Raw genomic sequence first — 21,339 nt, 5'->3', positions numbered from 1 at the left:
GCAGGCCAAATTGAATGGAAACACACTGTTGGAAATTGAGGCAAGTGGGAATGAGGAGGCTGAGGAATACCTGAAAAGGGACTTCACTACCATTATGAAGCCCCCCGTGAACTACATACAGAATCCACTTGTCTGTTGTAATTCTCTACCAATGGGAAAGGACAGAGGCAGTCTGAGAGAGAGAGGATTCTGGATGGGATGAAGGAGGAGGGAGTCACATGGAAGCAGGTTTATTAAGAAAGGAAGACTTCTGCCTTTAGAGTCATGATTGGGTTTCTCTGGACAGACCTTTTAGAGGACTTTTTACCCCTTAAAGGGCTGCCTTTTTATGTATTTGCACAAAAGTACCTTTTTGGAAGGATAATTCCTCTGGTATTTAGGAACAAGGGAAAGGAAAATAATGTGCTTAAGAACTTGCATAACCTTACCCTTGTCCTGTAACACCTTAAAGAGGTCTGCATCTGCAGAACCAAATTTTGAGTATCCAGAGGTGAAGCTGACAACTTAGCCTTGATATTTGTTATAAGAGATTAAAGCATAATCCAGAAATACCTCTGCATGACTGACCCTGTCACAGCCCTTGAAGCATCAGCATCATCCTAGCTACACTTAACTGAATATCTAGCTACCTGAGAAGCAGATTTGAACAAAGAAAGAGCTTAAGTCTTGTCAGAGACAGACATATCAGTTAAGGCCTCCCCCAGTTTGGAAAGAAATAGAGTACAAAGGATTAGTCCAGATAAAATCCTTTTAACTAGCAGATCTAGGAGACTGACGCTCTCTCTGATAACCTCCCTGTGGAAGGAATAAGGACACCTTGCTGAAGTTTCAAGTAATTTACTTAGTTAAGTAGGTAGATTAGAACAAGAACACTCATCCCGTATTTTCTCTGCCAGTGGCTCTAAATATAAAGCAAGTAAAGGGGAAAGAGGACTTCCATGCCTAGTTGGAGAAGAGGTTAGTGCAGCCTTTTTTTATTAAATTATTACTTTTTAAGAATTTTAATTTTTGTGTGGCTTATTAGTTAGCTATTTTTTATACAATATTTATAGTGTTTTCCTTTTGTGGATAATGACAGTATGTTTAGAATTAGTTTTGTTGAGGGGTTGTGAAACCAGAGTTGTCACTTCACCTCCTTTGATGTACGTGACAGTGATTATGGCCATGCTTTATTGCTCAGATACTGGGTAGGTTACCCTGCTGGCACAATTGAAACAAAAGTTCACTGCACGCAACAACATGGCTCCAGTGAGACATTCTGGTACAAGCCTACTGAATGATGCTACATGTTAGTGCATGTTCTTATGTATGACATTTTTTAAATTCTCTTTCATTGTTTGTCAGATATTGAATTTGGAGTATATGTTGTAGGAAGAAGCAAGTATGAATGATGCTTTCAGTGTATAGTGGTGCCATGTTTTGTGCATAACTAGCACCACTATGGAGTCTTTAAAAGTCCAAAATCAGGTATAACTTTTAAGTATTACCCTAATTCACATTAGTAGGAGAATAACCTGACTGGCACCTAGCTGTGCCTTTCTCCTTATCCAGCCTGGTGATAGGCACATCTGTGTGTCTCACAGTGGAGTCTCCTGTGACGAATATGTTGGGTTTATGGTAAAAAAACAAAAAAGAATCACTGTTCCGAAAACCAACCAAACAGCACTAAAACCAGAACAGATCGAAGAAGGCACAAATCCTTAACAGCACACTATGCTTTAATGAACAATGACTTTTCAGTCCATCAAAAGGGAAAATACATAAAGCGACTCTTCAGTCCCCCAGTAAAACGCATCATATTAACGCAATTCAACACACACTGCGTTTTCGTTTCGAAGAACTTCATCAGATGGAGACAAATGCATACCCTTTGCAATGTACAATCGTTTTACGCCAGTCTTTGTTTCTATCTTGCCCAGTGTATCATTCACAAAATTTGGTTCGTGTAGATATTTATTAAACCTTTCCCTACACGAACCAAATTTTGTGAATGATACACTGGGCAAGATAGAAACGAAGACTGGCATAAAACGATTGTACATTGCAAAGGGTATGCATTTGTCTCCATCTGATGAAGTTCTTTGAAACGAAAACGCAGTACGTGTTGAATTGCGTTAATGTGATGCGTTTTACTGGTGGACTGAAGAGTCGCTTTATGTATTTTCCCTTTTGATGGACAGAAAAGTCGTTGTTCATTAAAGCATAGTGTGCTGTTAAGGATTTGTGCTTTCTTCGATCTGTTCGGGTTTTAGTACTGTTGGGTTTATGGTAAACCTGTAGTGGTTGTGAGGCATAGATGTGTGGACTGTGTAGTATGTGGTGTGGAGGGCTGTGGAGATCGCATGTGTTTTTGCCTTGGAGGTCTGCTTTATTTGGATAAGTTTATGTGGAGGACCTCCGCATTTGTAGGTGTGTGTTGTGTAGGTGTGGGTGGTGTTTGAGGTGTAGTGATTGCGTTGACAACCTTTTCAGTGCCAGATATACTGGCTTGAGGTGGAGATAGCTTAGACTGTATTTTCCTAATGTAATTGCATCTCTCACAAATTGTGTTCCTAGGTGGTAGTAGTAGATGGTTGTCCGTATACTTGAGGCACGGCCCGGCCATAGGCATAGGCGAACTAGGCGACCGCCTAGGGCGCCATTCAGGCTAGCCTCATAAAGGGCGCAAATTTCATTTATTTATTTAATATAATTATTTTTTCTTATTCTGTAAAGTTTGCGCTCTTCTCGGCGCCCTGTCTCTGAGCACGTCCCAACTGTATTGTGGTGTTTGCGCTCTTCCCCCCACTTCTGTAGTTCTGTCCAATGGTGCCAGAACCATAGGACAAGGGGGAGGGCAAACACCCTCCCACTTTTAAAGCTGTGGGTTGATTGGAAGGCTTCAGTAATTAAAAAAAAAAAAAAAAAAAAAAAAGCTGTTCAAGCGCCGTCTGCTTTAATGCAGACCATGAGTGGCATGCACGCACATCAACGTGGATGCAAATTCCGCACTTGCACACGGAATTTAAGCTTGCAATTCTGTTAATCTTCATGCGGTGGTGGTGCTGCGGTAGCGTTGTCGACTCACAGCAAGACTTATCCATTCGATTCTCAGCTAAAGCATTTTCTGTGTGGAGACATGCGTGAAGAGGTGTACCTTCGTTGAAGGTTGTGCATCAGGGCTCATAACTCGGCACGTAAAAATCTTCGGCCAATCATTAGCGGACCAGAGTTCCACTGTGGCAACCCCTAACTGGGAAAAAGCCGAAAGACGCAACAAAAATCTTCATGGACTCTAACCCATATACCTTTGTATTTTAAGCCAGTGGCCTTTGTATTTTAAGTATGAACAACCAGAGCCAGCTAAGCATTTAAATGTTACCCTGTTCATAAGGGACAAGAGTACTAATCCAGGGTGAACTTGTGGTTTTCCATCCAATAATCCAGATTACATTTTGACAAAGCCTGGACACACATTTTACATGATTAAAACAATTCTTTTGGAACCCAAGCTATTCAGTAAGGAGTTCTTTACTAAATGTCTTACTTGGTCCATGCTGGCTTAGAGAAATTTATTCTTTACCCAAGACTAATTCCCTGTCATAAAGTAAAGCTGGTAGTAAGTATATTGATGCACACACACACACACACACGCACATTTTATATATATATATATATATATATATATATATATATATATATACTGCATGTATATCATACATACACACACTTGTATGATATATATGTTATGTAATTATTATTTGATTAAGTTTTATGCAATTTAGAATTGGTTACCTGCATTAGAAATGCAACTTAAAATACATTTTTATAACCATTTGTTGATGTCAGTGTTACTATTTAAAATTCTTGGCTTTAAAGGAGCATGCTGAAGTGCTGAAATGTACATATTGTTGTCATGACACTAAAGAAATGTTGAATTTAAATTAATTAAATCAGTTATTGTAATATTTGCTAGGGAATTATATGAGGAAATTATATTCCTATAACAAGTCTTTCAAAGGCAATTATCCAATGTACCACATGACCTTGTATTGTGATAAGTGTTCTGAAATAATAAATTCTGTTTTGCAAATTAAGAAAATATTGAAGTGGCTTAGATTCCTGCATTACTAGTTAATTTTAATTTAGTTGGAATTTTTTCCAAACATAAAGCCATTCTCTGAGTAAGTAGGAGAGCAGAGAATGACAGTAGACATGGCCTGTTTAGTACGTCATTTGACATGCTGCATGCCTTCTTGCCAAACCTCTGTAATGTCAGCTGGCAGTAAATATAATGAAAATTATCAGTCACATTATTAATTTTATAACTACCCTTTTTTTTCTAAATGGACTTCTTTTACCCTATGTCCCTGTGCCATAATATCCTGCCATTAATTCATTCATGCTGCTACATTAGGACTGACTTCATATCAACATCTAACATTAATTAATGCTTAAGTTAACCTGTCAAACAAATATTCCCTATGTATCACACCCACATACACCATGAGCTTATCTGTGTAAACACATACACACACATTACACCATGGGCATATCTGTGTAGATACATACACGCACACAGACACACCACACACAAACACACACGCACACACACACACATACATATATACATGCACATGCATACTCCGTGTCCATGCCCTATCTCAACTACTATGGTTTAGCTATGCTACTAAGGTTCCTGTCCCCAAATTTAACCTAGATTTTCAGATTTTCTGATATTCTTCATAAAGTTATACCTTTCTGTGGGAACACACATTACTAAACAACTGCAATAAGCCTGTGCATAGAGTCTTTATCTTTATCACAAACTCTGTGGGGTCTATCTGGGAAGGATCATCTACTATAACTCTGAAATCCAGCTCTTTTTAATGCTTAGAGGTTGAACAAGATATATATATACATATATATATATATATATATATATATATATATATATATATATATATATACACACACACACACACATATATATATGTATATATATATATATATATATATATACATATACATACATACATACACGCACAAACACACACACACACTTCTGCTTCTTTTTTTTAGAATTTCCAAAGAGTAGAACAAAACAAAATAAGAGCAGTGTAGATTAATGGTCCATCAGAAAAATAAGATAAAAGTCAATGTAAATAAGTGAAGGACTAAACCACAGCAGGGAATAATAACATAGACAAAATTTAATTGTGCGCTCTTTTGCAGCAAATCATGCTGCTTCATCAGGCAATTCAACAAAACACAATGCATAACATTTAAAATACATACTGACCAATAAAATCTCTCCTCTCATTAATTATGCAAAAACTTTATAAAAGCAAAAATCAGATTCATATATGAACACATTAAGAATATATATAGACACATATCTATGAATATATATATATATATATATATATATATATATATATATATATATGCGTATATATCTAAAATGTATGTGTCTGTTGACATAATTTTTGTTGCAATTATCATACATCACAAACCATACTGACATGATTTTAGTTGCAAACATTATACATCATTTATAATCTATCCAGTCATTGTCAACCAAACATTACATAACTAATTCAAATACTGCCTTCTTTAAAACCTCATTCTTCCCTTGTATGTAGTGTTCCCACAAGTCCCTGAGGCTTAAGCTACTGTACATAGGGAGGAGAGAGGTTGTAATTCTACTTTCACTGAACTGTAAGACTCGCTCGCCTACCCCAAAGTAAATTAAACTTTTTAGATTAACTTAAGCAACCCTTTATAACAAGGCACATGGGCTTCTATGTTCTGAGGACATGACTTTTATAGTAAAATATGCGTGAAGGATAACAGATAAACAGATGTGAACAGATAAAGCAAGTTTATTAAAGAAAAATTCCTCCTTCACTTAGACGACATTGCAAGCTATCTTTTCTTCCTATGCATTTAAATAATTGAAGGAAATAACTGAAATGCCTTTCTTGGGGAGTATCCTGCCTGTGGGTGTGGCACAAATAGGAGTGTTTCATGAGAATGGTGTGGGTGGGGCTTAAGGGGTGCCGGAGCACTACTTCGCCTAGGGCGCCATTTCAGCTAAGGCTGCCCCTGACTTGAGGCAGTTGCTACACAGTCTTAGGATGCCCATATCAACCAGACTGGCAGGAGAAACTGTAGGAAATTGTCCATCCATATTTGTCAGAATCTAAGGGAGAAGGGGGAGTGAGAGCTTAGGGGTGGGCCTAAAGCCTAGTGTGTAAACCAAAACTAAGAGCTTAGAATAACACTTAAGAATAATTTAGACAGGCTATAAACAAGGAGTAATAAATGCAACAGAAAAGATGCAGTTGAACACTTTAGAGAGCAGGCAGCAAGCAGCATGAAGTATCAAAGCAAGATGAAGTAACAGAGTAGTGGGAAGAAACAAATTAGAAAAATATAAGCAGCTGAATAAAGTGTTTTTTTTTTTTTTTTTGAAAGTGTTTGGATCGCTAAGAGATTCCAAGTTTTTGGTGATTTTTTTTATGCATTATTTATTTGTGCATGTGAAATGTAAGATAGGTTCTTAGGTAAGGTAAGTACTAGGAAAGTTACTGTTGCTGGCCATTTTATCTAGCTAATTTCCACTTTTCTGTTTGAAATAACCTATCCCATAGGTTATTGATTGGCCTTACCTGTCACAATGTTGATAATTAAATATTACCCCTAAAGAGAATAACTGGGATCATACCATAGATAATTTGAGTGGACCCATGCATACAATAAAGCATTTAGGAGCTGCACATGCACATTGGTAGTGCATGGGGACGTTCTGGGGTAGATTTTCTGTTTCTCATCCATATACCTTGGTTGCAGTTGAAAATGGACAGGGATGAACTTTATTTTATGTGGATGGGTAGTCTGTTCCACAGCAGTGGTATTCTCTGCATAATATACCTGTCCCTCCAAACTGTTCTATTAATGTTGCAGAAGAGGTTTAAATGCCTAGGCAAATTATTTCTGATGACATTTGACTTACTGTTGTGCAGTAAATTCATTCGTAATAGATCAGAGGATGCCTTCTATGCCAGACACAGGTGACTTCTTTGGAGTCTGTAGGATACAGACTATACTGACAAGGGGATTCATTCGGTTCATGTAGGACCTGTTATTTTAGGCCTTCTATCCTTTTAGTAAGGTATCTTTGTGTGAGCTGCAGTTGTTGCATTTGTCTGAACAGATACATGCCAAAGGGGGCATTATGTGCAAAGATGGGCCCAGTCAAGGCTGAGTAAAGGGGTCAATGACATCCCTAGGTCCAGGCACAATCTCCGTTTATAATCTGTGCAGTATAGAAGGACTTTCTTACAAGAACAGACATATGTTGGTCAAAAGTTAAGTCACTGTCTACATAAGTTCCCAAATCCTGAACTGGGTCACGTCTTAGGGCCGTATTGTCATTGTGGTAGTTCCCAGGGGGGTAGATGACTTCCCAAAACATACAGTAATGCATTTTTTAGTATTTAGTTTTAGACCATGATTTTGACACCAGTTATTTATTTGACACAAACCTCCCTGCAGGATTGCCAAAGACATTTGAGGATTTATCCTAGCTTGCAGTCATCTGCAAACTTAGTTGTCGTCATCCACTTTTATCACTACTATTAGTATTACTATCATTGTTATTATTCAGTATTACTTATAATCATCCACTGTCCTCCTTCATTATTTGCTATTCGAAGTGACTTCAGATGCTGTATTATTAAGTGAGAGGATTTTAAATGTTTTTCATGAGAGAGCTCTGGGAGAAACAGTTGTAATTTGAGAGGGTTGAGCATGAGTTGAGTTACAAAGCCATGTTTTGGTGTCTGTTACAGCTTCCTGAGTAATTTTTTGGAGATGTGCCAAGCTATCTGATGCACTTTGTGAAGTCATCAGTGTATTGTATTAGGGAAGCCTGTTGTGTGGATCACTGGGGGGGGGGTGCTGGTGTGTGAAAGAGAAGGAGAGCAAGGATAGAGCCTTATGGTACACTGGTGGTGACTGCGAGGTATGGAGAGAGGGTGGAGTTCCATTTTACTTACTGATACCTATTGGACAAATAGCTTTTCATAGAAGGGTGCTCTGCGATAGACCTAATGTAAACTTTTGAAGTAGAGGTTTGCTGTGACAAATTGTGTTGAAGGCTTTAGACAAGTATAGAAATAAGGGGGGACTAGTTTGTCATCTTTTTCTTTATTAACAGTATCTATAAGGGTTAGAGGTGCAGTGTTACTTATATCGTAGGTACAGAAGTCATATTTTCCTGTATTTCCGATATGCTGGGTTTAGCATGATGGTTATTTTCTTCACCTCATAAACGGAGTACACAGTTTTGTTCAGACTTCATGACAATTAGCCTACTATTCTCAGATGAACCTAAGCTCACTTTAGGTCTAAGGTTAGTGAAGTCTGTTGAATTTCCTACTTTGTATAGATAATGTGAGACTAATTCCCAAGAAAGGGAATATGGGATTCCTAGACTGACCTATTTATAAGGATTGAGACAAGATGGGCAATGCTATTGGCTGCTCTTTTAAGGTACTCACTTTGAAGGTCATAAACTGAAGCTGAGCATGGTTTGAGTTGTTTTATATCGAATAAGGGCACTGGTTTGAAGTTGAAAGTGGATGCAATGATATATGGCTACTAGGCAGGGTTGGGATTAGATGTGTGAATCCTTGGTTAGGAACACTATGCTATCTATGAAATAAAAGATTAATTCTATTGCAGGTTTGATGGAAGATTTTTTAGGAGAGGGAGATTAGGGTTGAATTTTTGGCCATGTTGCAAGAGTTCTTCAGCAGTTGACTGGAATCATTTTAGGGATGTGTTAGCTATTGTTTAGAGTGTTCTAGTATAGTTTTTTTGCCTTCATTTATTTGCTTTTTATTACTGATGTGGAGCATTGGACTTTAAGATATTGTGATGTGATGTTTTGTATTTCTACCTTTCTTTCCACTCTTTTTCTTTGTTCGGCAGTAGCATTCTACTCTTTTTGGTTAGCCAAATTGCATTACTTGTGTTTACCATCCTTCCAGGAGTTGTAAGGATATTTAGAAAGTTGCATTGAATTCATTTAAATCGTTTTTTTTTTTTCAATATGAGGCAAGAATCTAAACATTCTGCAAAAGTCTGGACAGTTGAGAGGTCTGTTAAACAGCCCCGGTCCTTCTACAATGGGGTAGGGGCATCCTCCCCCTGAATATGGCTTTACCCCATTGTTGGAATGTTTCTGTGTCTTGAAGATTCTACACGGTCATTTTTACAATCCTGGAACCAGTGCACATATGTGGATTGGGCATGTTTTTTTCGTGGGATTTGTGTACCCGGGTCTCTCTTTTTTTTTTTTTTTTTTCAACCTACTTCTGTCCATGATGTATGTTGTATAAAATACATTGTATGCATCAGTGTCATACCTAGTAAAGTATAGCTTTTTTAAAGAAAAGCTCATCGCTAAACAGTATCCTACCCTTTCCTATATTCCACTATAGCTGATATTGGTTATTATATGTATTTCTGGATTCCAGCATGTTCTTGTTACACAAATTTGTAAGGAAAGCAATTTCATGCATTTGCAACTCACTAGAAGAAATCCTCATTGGAGTTAAGTCTAATGGCCCTGGAGCCTTTTTAAGCATAGCCATTCATGCCACGGTTTTCTTAATTGTCAGTGCCCAAGTACTAGAATGACTTTGGTGTATGCGTGTGCCTTACAGCATCTATATGCTGCTGTCCATAAAGGCCACAGGTGACAAGCAGGGGTGAATTTATGATTTCCCATCTATTGGTCCAAATGTTATTTGAAGAAGCTTAAAGAAGAACTCTGTTTCACATAAATGGGGAGTCCTTTCCAGGAAAAGGGTATTCTCTCAGACACGCACCTGTTCCTCCAACATGTTTTGCTCATATAACAGATGAGGTTTAGATGCTTAGATCGGGTAATTTTTGTGCTGTTTGTCTTGTGGATCTGCGAAGGCCTTGTAGGCTAGGTATAGATTGCCCCTCAGTAGTCTGTAGGAAACTGAGTACAGGGACAAGGGTTTTGGGTTTTCTTCATAGGACATGTTATTTACACCCTGTATTCTTTTAATGCTTTTAATGAGGAATATCTGTGGCCACTATAGTTGTTGAAAATGCCTGGTCAGGTACATGCTGAAGAGTGCAGTGTACTCTCGTTTATTGGTCTGTTGAGGGCTGAGCATAGTGGGATTATGATTTCCTTACATCTGGATGCCTTGCCATAACTTATAACTTGCCCCACATAAAAGGATTTTCTGACCACTATGGACACATGATGATCAAAGTTCAGATTACTGTCAACCTGAGTTCTCGAGTCCCTTACCACTGGGTCTAATCTTAGGAGAGTGTTTTCGATGTTGTAATTTGCAGGGATGGGCATATTCCGAAAGAGTATAAATGTGCATTTTTTGGCATTGAGTATTAGGCTATGTTTTTGGCTCCCAGTTAGTTGGCTGTCAGACTCTGCTCAAAGATATCTACATCTTTGGAGGAATAAGTCATTGCACCCAGCTTGCAGTCATCTACAGATTTGGTCACCCAAAGACCCTCTATATTTGCTGTGACTTCAGAGAAGTGTATTCCAAACAGTAGAGGTCCAAGTGCTGAATGCTGTGGACCACCACTAGAACAGCACTATCGGTGGAGGTGGATTCCCCCGCCCTTACTTCATGTCACATCCATGCTCTATTTGACTATCCATCAGATTACATAGAGATTTATGTCTAAATTTTTGAGTTTGTCTATAATATGTAAGTGAGATAGTGTATAGAATGGGTTTACCAGATTGAGGTAGGCAGTATGCACTTTTTTGCCCATCATCTATGGCTCAAGTTGTCTTCTCAAGGTAGTCCACTGGGTTTAGTTCATATAGGTAGGTACTAGGCTAATGGCCCTAGGGCCAAAGCAAGCCTAGCCAACATTGTATTGGCCTTTGCCACCCATGTTTTGTTAAATTCCTGCCCCTCTATCGAGCAGTGCCCCAGACATAATCCCAGGGGTGAACTTCCTATCACCCATCCACTTATCAAGGTTTCTCTTGAATAGTGCTAATGACGAGCTCTGTTTGACATGGATAGGAATTTTGTTCCAGAGCATGGGGAGTCTCTGAGAACACAAATCTATCCCTCCAGCATGTCCTATTTATTGTTATGGTGAGGTTTAGGTCACTAGAGCTTGTAGCTCGGGGAGATTGGGATTTATACAATTGGAGCATGTCCAACAGTTCCGGGTTTGACATAGCTTTGTATGTCAGACAGAGGTCTCCTCGAAGTAAGCGGTATGCGATCGAGTAGAGTTTGAGTTTCTTGAGTCGGTCGGCATAGGACAGTTGTTGGAGTCCAGCGATCCTCTTGGTGAAGTACTTTTGGGGCCTCTCAAGTTGTTGTAGGTGTCTTGTGAGGTACATCCCAAACAGGGCATTGTATTCAATGAGGGGTCTGATAAGTGATGAGTAGAAGGGAACGATGACTTCCTTATTTCTAGATGCGAACTATTTTGTGATTGTGGGCCACGTAGAAAGATTTTCTGACCACTGTGGCAATGTGGTTATCGAAGGAAAGGTTAATATCCACTTGGGTCCCAAGGTCTCTTATCACACTTTCTGTGTTGTGAACTTCCCCCTATTTGGTAATTCATGGGTACCTTGTTTTTGCCAAAGGGGATAATCCATTTTTTGGCATTTAGTTTGAGGCCATGATTTTGACACTATGTGCCCGTCTCAGTGAGGCCGTTTTGCAGGATGTCTATGTCGGCAGGGGAATCAATAATGACACCCAGTTTGCAGTCATATGCGAACTTGGTTAGCCATAGACCCTTGGTGTTCGCTTGCACTTCAGAGAAGTATATACCAAACATGAGAGTTCCCAAGACTGAACCCTTGGGTACTTCACTTGTCACTGGTTTGGGGTCAGATTTAGAGTCAGCAACTCTTACCGTGTGGGTTCTGTCCGTGAGCCAGTTGGTCTCCCATCTCGTGACGTAAGGGTTTGTGTTAAGATTGGTGAGTTTATCAATGATTCCTGAATGAGGAATAGTGTCAAAGGCTTTAGCGAGGTCCAGGTAGGCTGTGTGGACCACCTTGCCCTCGTCTATGGCCTTGGTAACTGTTTCAGAGAAGTCTATCAGGTTTAGGAGACATGACCTACCTTTCACAAATCCGAATTGGGTAGCATCCAGAGATGTTCTTCATCTCACATTGCTGCAGTCCTTACATATGGGTAGTCCGCTGTCCTCGGTCGGCCCGAATACCAAAGTATTAGGCTGACGTCGGTCATGGGCGCTTAGATCTGACATCAGAGTGTCCGGGTATAAAAGCGCATGACCGACGTCATATCCTCAGTCTTTTTTGCCGCATGGTCCGATGCAGAAGCAGCGTTGCAAGTGCCGTTCGGCGTTCTGAAATTTTCGTATTCTGAGTTTCAGACTGAAACCAAGTTGGGCTAAGTACCCCGTTGGGGAATATTTTTGTTTTTTCTTGCCTCAGTTAATTCCGGATGTCAGAAAAAGTGAATAATTGTATTTCTTGTGGGAAACAGATACCGCACAGGGATTATCACTCTCATTGCATTCCTTGTTTGGGACGGACCACGGCGTAGTCGGTGTCGGTTTTGTGCTAGGTTTAATAAGCGCACTATAAAGAGAAGGTTAGATTGTGCTAGGTTAGTCTTTGGTAAGCGGTGTAATTATAATATGCCGTCGGATCCTCCGGCGCCGCTTCCAAGAAGCGCAAAGACAAATCCTTGAAACCTAGACAGGTTGATTCGTCCGTTTCGGACGCCGGTCCTGCAGAAACTACAGTGGAGCAGGTGGATCCGGCTGAAGTTTCTGTTGAGTCTCAGGGGGAAACTTTGATTTTGCAGGATGTGGCCTCACAGGAGTCAGGTCAAGCTGAAGGGGCCTCTCAAGTTACTGTTCTCCCTTCTATGCCTAAGGTGGTTAGGCCTTCTGCTACTATTTCTAAGGCTTCTTCTAAGGGCAGGTCTGTTTTGCCTTCCTCTGGTGTCCCTCCAGGTACTTCAGGGTCTGTGCCTAAAAAGCACATGCTTAAAATGGCAGAAGATTTGATTACTTTAATTAGAGGCTCTATGCCCCCTCCTGATAAGAGACCCAGGGTGGAGCCAGAGTTGGAAAGTTTGGATCAGGCCTCAGATGACTCAGACTCTTCTGCTGAAGATATTCTAGATTTTCCCCCTTATTCGGATTCTGATGCAGAGGATTCCACTCCTTCTGCTTCTCCTCCAGAGGATTTTTCATTTTCAGAAACTCTGCATTCCATGAGGGTGCATTTTAAGTGGGAAGGACAGGATTTCTCTGATTCACGGAAGAGGCTTAGGGAATTCTTGTTTTTACCACAGCATAGACCCTTGGCTATACCTCCTGTTTTGGATGTTGTTCAAGATGTTTTCTCGGAGGCTTCCTTAATCCAGATTCTTTGCCTCCTGCGCCAGTTAAACCGGACAGGTATTACAGGGTGCCTGAGGCTCATAAATATCTGTATAAGAGTCCTAGGGCGGACCCAGAAACTATTAGTCAGGGGCCTAAGGGTGTTAGAGCTTCTGTTGTAAAGAATCCGGTTCCTCTAGATAAGGAAGCTAGAGCTTTGGATAGATGGGGTAAGAAGGTGTATACCTCTTCTACTTTAGCAATGAGGGCTTTAAATTGCCAGTTTCATATGTTGAAATATCAGAATTTCCTCCTTTCTCAGCTAAAATCTAAAGTGGATGCTTTGGCAGAGGGCATAGAGTGTAAAGAATTGCAGGATTTAGTACATGTCTCTGAACAGGTGGGTAAGCATTCTTTGCAGTGTGGTTTTGATGCTGTACAGGCCTCTTCTAGGGTGGCTGCCACTGGTTCAGTTCTTCGTAGGCACGCCTGGCTTAAGGATCAGAATTTGTCCGAGCATGTTAAATCTAGAATTCTGGATGCCCCTTTAGAGTCTGAAGTTTTGTTTGGTCCCCCTGTGGAGTTGGTTTTGAAGAAATGGAAGACAAGGCTAAGTCCATGCAGACTGTTAAAGATTTTTTGCAGGTGCAACCTCCAAAGTTTAGTAGAAATTGGCCTACTAAGGGGTGGACCTACCCTTCTTCTGATTCTCAGTCTAGGGGTAGATCTAGACGTGGCAGGGGCAGAGCTCAAAGTACTTTCAGGCCTAGAACTTGGAGTTCACCTGCACAATCTGCAGGTGAGGGCAGGGGCCAGTCCTTTCGTAAACAGGCCCAATGACCTGCATTTTCAGCTGCCAGATTCTTCTTCCCTGGCAGCTCCTTTGGGAGGAAAGTTAGTACTCTTCAAGCAAAACTGGCTTTTAGTCACCCAGGACAAATGGGTATTGGACATTATAAACCGAGGCTACAAGTTCTATTTCCATACATTGCCTCCTTTCAAAGGCATGCCAGACGTTCCTCCTCGGCAAAGGATAGAGACTCACAAGCAGATTTCTTTACTTCTTCAAATAGGAGCTATACAGCCAGTTCCTCTGTCAGAAGTGGGACTAGGATTTTATTCTCGCCTGTTTCTAGTGCCAAAGAAAGGGAACACATGGAGACCAATTTTGGATTTATCTATCCTCAACACTTATCTGGACATTCCAAAGTTCAAAATGCTGACGTTACAATAGCTTTTACCTCTGTTGGGAAAAGATCACTGGATGGTAACTCTGGATCTCAAAGAGGCTTATCTTCATGTTCCTATCAGGCCCAGTTGCAGGAGGTACCTGCGTTTTCGGGCTGGAAATTTACATTATCAGTTCTCTGCATTGCCCTTTGGCTTATCTACTGCGCCCAGAGTGTTCACGAAGGTTCTGGCTCCAGTGATAGCCTTTTTCAGGTTAAGAGGAATACAGATTTATCCTTATTTGGACGATTGCCTGATTATTGCACAACACAAAGACGAACTTCTGCATCATCTACAGTATGTGATGGTAGTGTTAAGATGCCTAGGGTATTCTGTGAACGAAACAAAGTCCAGTCTAGTACCCTCTCAGGACATGTGCTTTCTGGGTGTGAGACTGAATACAGCTTCCCAGATGGCCTTTTTGACCCCGGACAAACAAGCCTTTCTCTTTATTTCCATCAAATGTCTCTACAGTCCAGGCTGACTGCAAGGACAGTCCTTCAAGCCTTGGGGTTCATGGCATCTTGTATTCTGGTGCTTCCCAATGCCAAACTGCATATGAGGAAGCTTCAATGGTATCTCAAAAATGTATGGACACAGCACTGCCAAGATCTAGACACTGTCATTCAGATAATACCTTGCATTCAGAAGGAATTTTTGTGGTGGGCTCAGGAATGTCACCTAAACAAGGGACTCTCTGTGACCCGACCAGAGGCGAGTCAGATTCTAACGACAGATGCCTCGGACAAGGCTTGGGGAGCACACCTCAATGGAAAATGGGTGCAAGACACGTGGCCTGTCAGACTTCAACATTTGCATATCAACTTGAAGGAGATGTTAGCAGTCCAATTTGCATTGATGGCTTTCAAGGATTTACTTCACCCAGGACAGGTGTTGATTCAAACAGACAACACTACTGTCATGTGGTACATCAACAAGCAAGGGGGAACCCATTCGTACCCTCTTTGCAGGCAAGCGATGATTTTGTGGGAGACTGCTCTCAGTTTACACCTCAATCTTCAGGCAAGGTTTCTACCAGGAGCACAGAACTCCTTAGCGGATGTGTTGAGCAGACAAATAGTGAATCCTCACGAGTGGAAACTGGATCCTCATGTGTTTCAAAAGTTGACAGTGTTATGGGGGACTCCAGACATAGATCTGTTCGCTTCTCCACTAAATTACCAGTTGCCAAAGTTTTGCACAAAAATGTTTCATCCCACAGCTTGGAAGGTGGATGCTCTATCATTCAGTTGGAGCAATCTTCATGTCTATGCCTTTCCACCTCTGCCTCTCATTCCCAAGGTACTCCTGAAGGGCAGAATAGACAAGCCATCCATGATTCTGATAGCGCCGGATTGGCCTCGACAGCACTGGTACCCACTACTGAGGAGTTTGGTACGGGAACCTCCATGGCCTCTGCCTTTGATTCCGCATCTTTTGTCTCAGGAGGGCAATCACTTCCTCAATGTCAAGATTCAGTCTCTGCATCTCACAGCCTGGCATATTCTGTTTTAGACCCTGGAGGGTCTCAGCTTCCACTACAAGTTTTGAATGTTATTTTGGAGGCCAGAAGGCCTAGTACAAGGAAAGTTTACGCTGATAAATGGAGGAGATTTTTTCTTTGGAGCAAAGCAAAGGACTTTGATGTTTCCAAGCCTGATTTAAGTGTTTCTCTTCAATATCTTACTGAGTTATTGGACAAGGGTTTGTCTTTCTCCTCGATAAAGGTTCATGCTGCAGCCATTTCTGCTCACTATGACTGTGACCCTCCTTTATTTTCCCATCCTTTGTTTAAGCAATTTCTTAGAGGGGCAAAGAACATAAGACCCCCACGTAGAGCTCCTACTCCTGCTTGGGATCTCAATTTTGTGTTGGAAAAGCTTACTCTACAACCTTTTGAGCCTGCAGCTACTGCCGAGTTAAAGTATTTATCATGGAAGACTGCTTTTTTGTTGGCCATTACCTCTGCAAGAAGGGTTTCTGAATTACAGGCCCTTATGGCAGTGGAACCTTTCCTGATTTTTCATAAGGATAGGGTATCTTTGCGTTCTAATCCTTCCTTTATGCCTAAAGTGGTTTCTAGTGTGGCCTTGAACCAAACTATTCATTTGCCTACTTTTTATGCAAACCCCCAAAATAAAGGGGAGAAGATTTTGCATACTTTGGATATTCACAGGCAATTATGTTATTATTTGAGCAGAACCAAGGGGTTCAGGCAGTCTCAGCAGTTGTTTGTTTCTTTTGCTTTGGGTTCTCAGGGAAAACCTGTTTCAAAACAAACTATTTCTAAATGGATTGGGTTTTGTATTTCTTTCTGTTATTCCCATCATGGTAAGGAGATTCCGGCTGGAATCAGACCTCATTCCACTAGAGCTACTGCCACTTCTTCTGCCTTTCTAAGGGGGGTAGCTACAAAAGATATTTTGGAAGCAGCCACATGGAGTTCAGTACATACTTTTTCCAAGCATTACCACCTTCCTCTTTATTCTAAGTCTAGGGCTGGATTTGCCACTGCAATATTACAGGGCATTTTAGCAGCCCCTAATGCTTTATGATTTTGCCATCCTCCCTTTACCTCTGCTTTGGGATTCTACCCATATGTAAGGACTGCAGCAATGTGAGATGAAGAACATAGTACAGTTTTGTACCTACCATAAATGTAGATGTTCGAAGATCCACATTGCTGCAGTCCAATTTACCCTCCCTCCTTCCCCTCTGTAGTTTGACTTGGTTATATGGTTTGGGTGATGGTTGTTGTTGGGCATGTTTTTGGGAGGTATCCTGTTTTTGGGCTGTGGCCTTTCTTTTTAGGGCCTTCTGACATCTGGGGCAAGAAAAGACTGAGGATATGACGTTGGTCATGCGCTTTTATACCCTGACGCTCTGATGGCAGATCTAAGCGCCCATGACCGACGTCAGCCTAATACTTTGGTATTCGGGCCGACCGAGGACAGCGGACTACCCATATGTAAGGACTGCAGCAATGTGGATCTTCGAACATCTACATTTATGGTAGGTACAAAACTGTACTTTTGGAGGTTACCTATGTCTTTGTTTAGGAGTTCCATGATGATGCATTCCATGGTCTTGCAGACCAGGCTTGTCAGGCTAATAGGTTTGTAGTTCCTGGGGTCTGTGGTGGTTCCTCCTTTGTGAAGTGGGATAACCGTTGCTGTGTGCCATTTTGTGGGCACACAGGATGTGGTTGAACATGGATTTTAGGTGGGGGGGGGGGGCTAATTCATTTTGGAGTTATTGTAAGACGCAGCCAGGGATGTTGTCTGGTCCCATGGATGCTGTGTTTTTGGCTTTAGAGAGTGCCATTTTTACCTGCGTGTGTTTGATTGCTGGGGCTGTACAACCATCTGGTATAGTTATAGGCCCTTTGGGGGGCAAGAGGGTGGTAAAGTTTGCACTGAACCTATCTGCCGATATATTGGCAATATCAGTTGGCTGTGTATATTTTGTGCCGTTCTGTTGTAGCTCGGTGCAGATCTGGGTGTTGCTATGGAGATTCTTGACATAGCTAAAGAGTGGCTTGTGTTTGTCTTTGGAATCCTTGGCAATTTTTCTTTTAAAGTTAGCTTTGGAGGATTTTATGAGAGACCTTAGTTTCTTACTGAGGCTCATCAGTGAGTTCTTCATTCCTGGGTTTTTACTCTCATATGCAACAGTTTCTTCCTTCTGTTGTAAAGTTTGTTAATGGCAGGGGACCACCAGATCGGCTTCCTTTTTTTGGAGGATAGCATCTTGGTTTTATTGGGAATACCACGATCCAGGCACTCATGTAGGTGCTTGTAGAGTGCATTTGTGTGGGATTCAGCAATCGTGACTGTATTGACTGTGTTATCCATCTGCAGGGGCATCCCGAAGTTAGTCACCTCATTCTTGAGAAGCGTGAAGCTCGCTTTAGAAACGTTTTTTACGATGGCTTCCTTGTTTGGTGATGGGGTCGGGATGTGGATATCTAGGGTGATTAGTTTATGGTCTGATCTGACAAGCGAGGAATTGATCTCTGGCATTGAGCACTGGTCACCCATGTTGGTAATGACCAGGTCCAGACTATGGTTGCCCCTGGTGGGGGCGTTGACAAGTTGATCCAGGGTGTTAAAGTTTATGAACTTTTGTCACTGGAATTCTCTTCTAGTGGACCTAGTGGTCACTGGATTCATCATGGAGTGCTACTGATTTTGACTTTGTCACTGGGCAGATGATTTTATCTGCCGCACATCGATCTCCCTCTATTAGCTGCAATGAGTCATTTGGTGTCCCCACATGGCATGGCCTTCTTGCAATGAGATGAATGGATCCATCTTGGTAGTCCGGCACAGCAAGCAGCAGTCAAGGTTTTTAGCAGGTACCAGGAAAGGACCTTTCCACCTTAGGCTACAGCCATTCATCTCCAGGAAAAGTTTTACATAAACCCAATCACCTGTCTGTAGTAGATAACAGCGATGATCAGGAGGATTTGGTAATGCTGCTCTTACTGTTTGATATTACTGAAAATATGAGTCAAGTTCTTACAATATGAAATTATGGCATCATCTGACAAGGTTAATGTGGCATTTCCCACTAGAGGTGTAGGTGGAAGGGGCATGTCCCTCCCCAGTAATATTTCATATGGACTCAACTTCCTGATGACATTTAGTGAGGCCCTCGTACTCATTAATGCTAAGGGGTAGGCCTGTTGACCACTTTGTGTGTTTGAGCACAAATCTTTGAAATTTTATTCCTGATGGTTCTTTTTACCCTTTGTACTAATCCAGATGACTGTGGATGGTTGGTGCAGTGCAGACTCAAGTTAGTATTAAAAAGTATGCACAATCCTTTAAGTTAAGAATTATGAATATGTGTTCCCTGGTTAGTATTGATATTGCATGATATACCTAATCTCTGTATAAAAGCATACAGAAGTTTTTTAACTACTGTTAATGCATCAAGTTTGCAACAGGGGTAACCTTCCACCCTTGCTGAGAACATACACACCACCAACAAAATAAATTATAAATTATTAGTCCTAGGCATCTGAATGAAGTCCAGCTGCATGTTAACAAAATTTACCCAGGATAGAGGTAAACATGCAGCCTTAATGTTGGCATTTTTACTTACATTATACTCTTGACATAGCCCACAAATTTGAACAATGCTGAAGTATCAAAGAGGAGACATGCGGGCATACCAACTTTGGGTAATTTGATTAAATAAAGCTTTGTTACATGTAAGGGTATTTAGTTGATATGTCCTTACCAGTTAACATAGCAAAGAAGCAGGCGCCACCAGTCAGCCAACCAGATGTTGACCATATGGCGTCAGAGGATTTTTTTACATCCATCGTTGCGCCACCTCTGAACTTCTCTCTGTGATGCTTCAGCTGGAAAGCATGGCAACTTTGCAAAATCAAACACATCATTACTGTTGCAGCTTGTTATCGTTAACATAAACAGATTTTTGAAACAATCTACAACTGCTTGTTTAGCACCTTGGTGTGTGCTAAATTGCCAACCTTTTTTACAGCATACTGGCCTTTTTGATGTGGACAACATTTGATTACTTACAGCCTCTTAGATTGCAGAAGTGCATTTAACAATGATTTTATGTACCCTGAATTTTTAATTTGTTTTCCTGAAGAGGTCAAAACCTCTCATTCCAAAGTTGCCCAAAATCATGTACCATCCCAGAAGCATAATTGCTGTCTGTATAAATATTGGCCACTTTCTCTTTGGCTAACTCATAGAAGTTTTGCAAAGCTAGTAACACAGCTATTTGAGCAGAGTTAACACCTTCTAATCTTTGTTGCAACAATATTGTCTTTTCAGTGCAGATGGCTCTTCCCGCAGTCAGTTGGACTCTGTGATTTCTTCCACATGAGCCATCCATGAACAAGTTCAGATCAGCATTGGGTATAGGAGTATCCTTGAAGTCCTTCCTAGGCGAAAGCAAATAGTTACACACACACAATCATGTGCTTCACCATCAGCAGCAGTAGGCAACAGAGATGCAGGATTTAGAACAGGACAGTGGATCATAGAAATAGATGGATCAGAAAGAAGTGCAAGTTCAAATCGATTTAGAGGTGTAGTCGATAGTGCTTAAATTTTCATTTTAGGCAAAAGTGATGATACAGAATGAGCGAAAGCTACTGTGAGATCATGCCCAAACAACAGCGATTGTGCAAGATTTACTAGCATGGCAACAGCAGCAACTGCCCTTAAACTGGGTGGAAAACCTTTTGCAACAGAGTCAAGTTCCATGCAGTAATAAGCTAATGGACGATAGCTGTCCCCATGTTTTTGTGCAAGTACTCATTGAGCAAATCCATTTCTTTAATGACAGAATAAAATAAAAGTTTTATCGTAGTCTGGTAACCGTAAAGATGGGAGAGTAGCTAAAGCTTGTTTAAAATTATGAAATAGATTTTCCTCTTCACTTTTGCAAAGGAGAGTCTGTGGTGTATGCTGCTTTAAAAGATTTGTCAACGGTTTTGAAATTTCTGCGTAGTTAGGAATTCATTGTCTGCAATATCCTGTCATACATAGGAAAGACCGAAGCTCAGTAGTTGCTGAGTAGTTGGATGTGGGGCCTTAGATATTGTATGAATACTAGATGGTAACACTTTCCTGCTTACCCTGTGATATTAAATGACCAGGATAATGTACCTAAGGTGACCACAATTGTAGTTTTTCTCTAGACACTTTGTGTCCCTTTTCT

At 40.9% G+C, this 21,339-nt stretch overlaps 1 protein-coding gene and 1 long non-coding RNA gene across 5 annotated transcripts in view; one reads left to right on the top strand and one right to left on the bottom strand.

Moving 5' to 3' along the window:
* The window catches only part of COPS2 (COP9 signalosome subunit 2), a 1,892,836-nt gene that overhangs the window by 1,541,171 nt on the left and 330,326 nt on the right, over window positions 1-21,339 (top strand). The gene's annotated exons all lie outside the window — the stretch shown is intronic.
* LOC122806837 lies at window positions 1,869-15,244 on the bottom strand. Its single transcript, XR_006365562.1, has 3 exons — window positions 15,230-15,244; window positions 14,192-14,194; window positions 1,869-1,968 (listed from the first exon to the last, which is right to left on the bottom strand). It is a non-coding gene; the product is annotated as an uncharacterized LOC122806837 (long non-coding RNA).

This window comes from Protopterus annectens, chromosome 7.part0 (genome assembly GCF_019279795.1).
Source record: "Protopterus annectens isolate FY-2018-M chromosome 7.part0, PAN1.0, whole genome shotgun sequence".
Taxonomy (NCBI): domain Eukaryota; kingdom Metazoa; phylum Chordata; order Ceratodontiformes; family Protopteridae; genus Protopterus; species Protopterus annectens.
The sequence above is the reverse complement of the archived record's forward strand: the minus strand, read 5'-3'. Positions and strand labels throughout refer to the sequence as shown.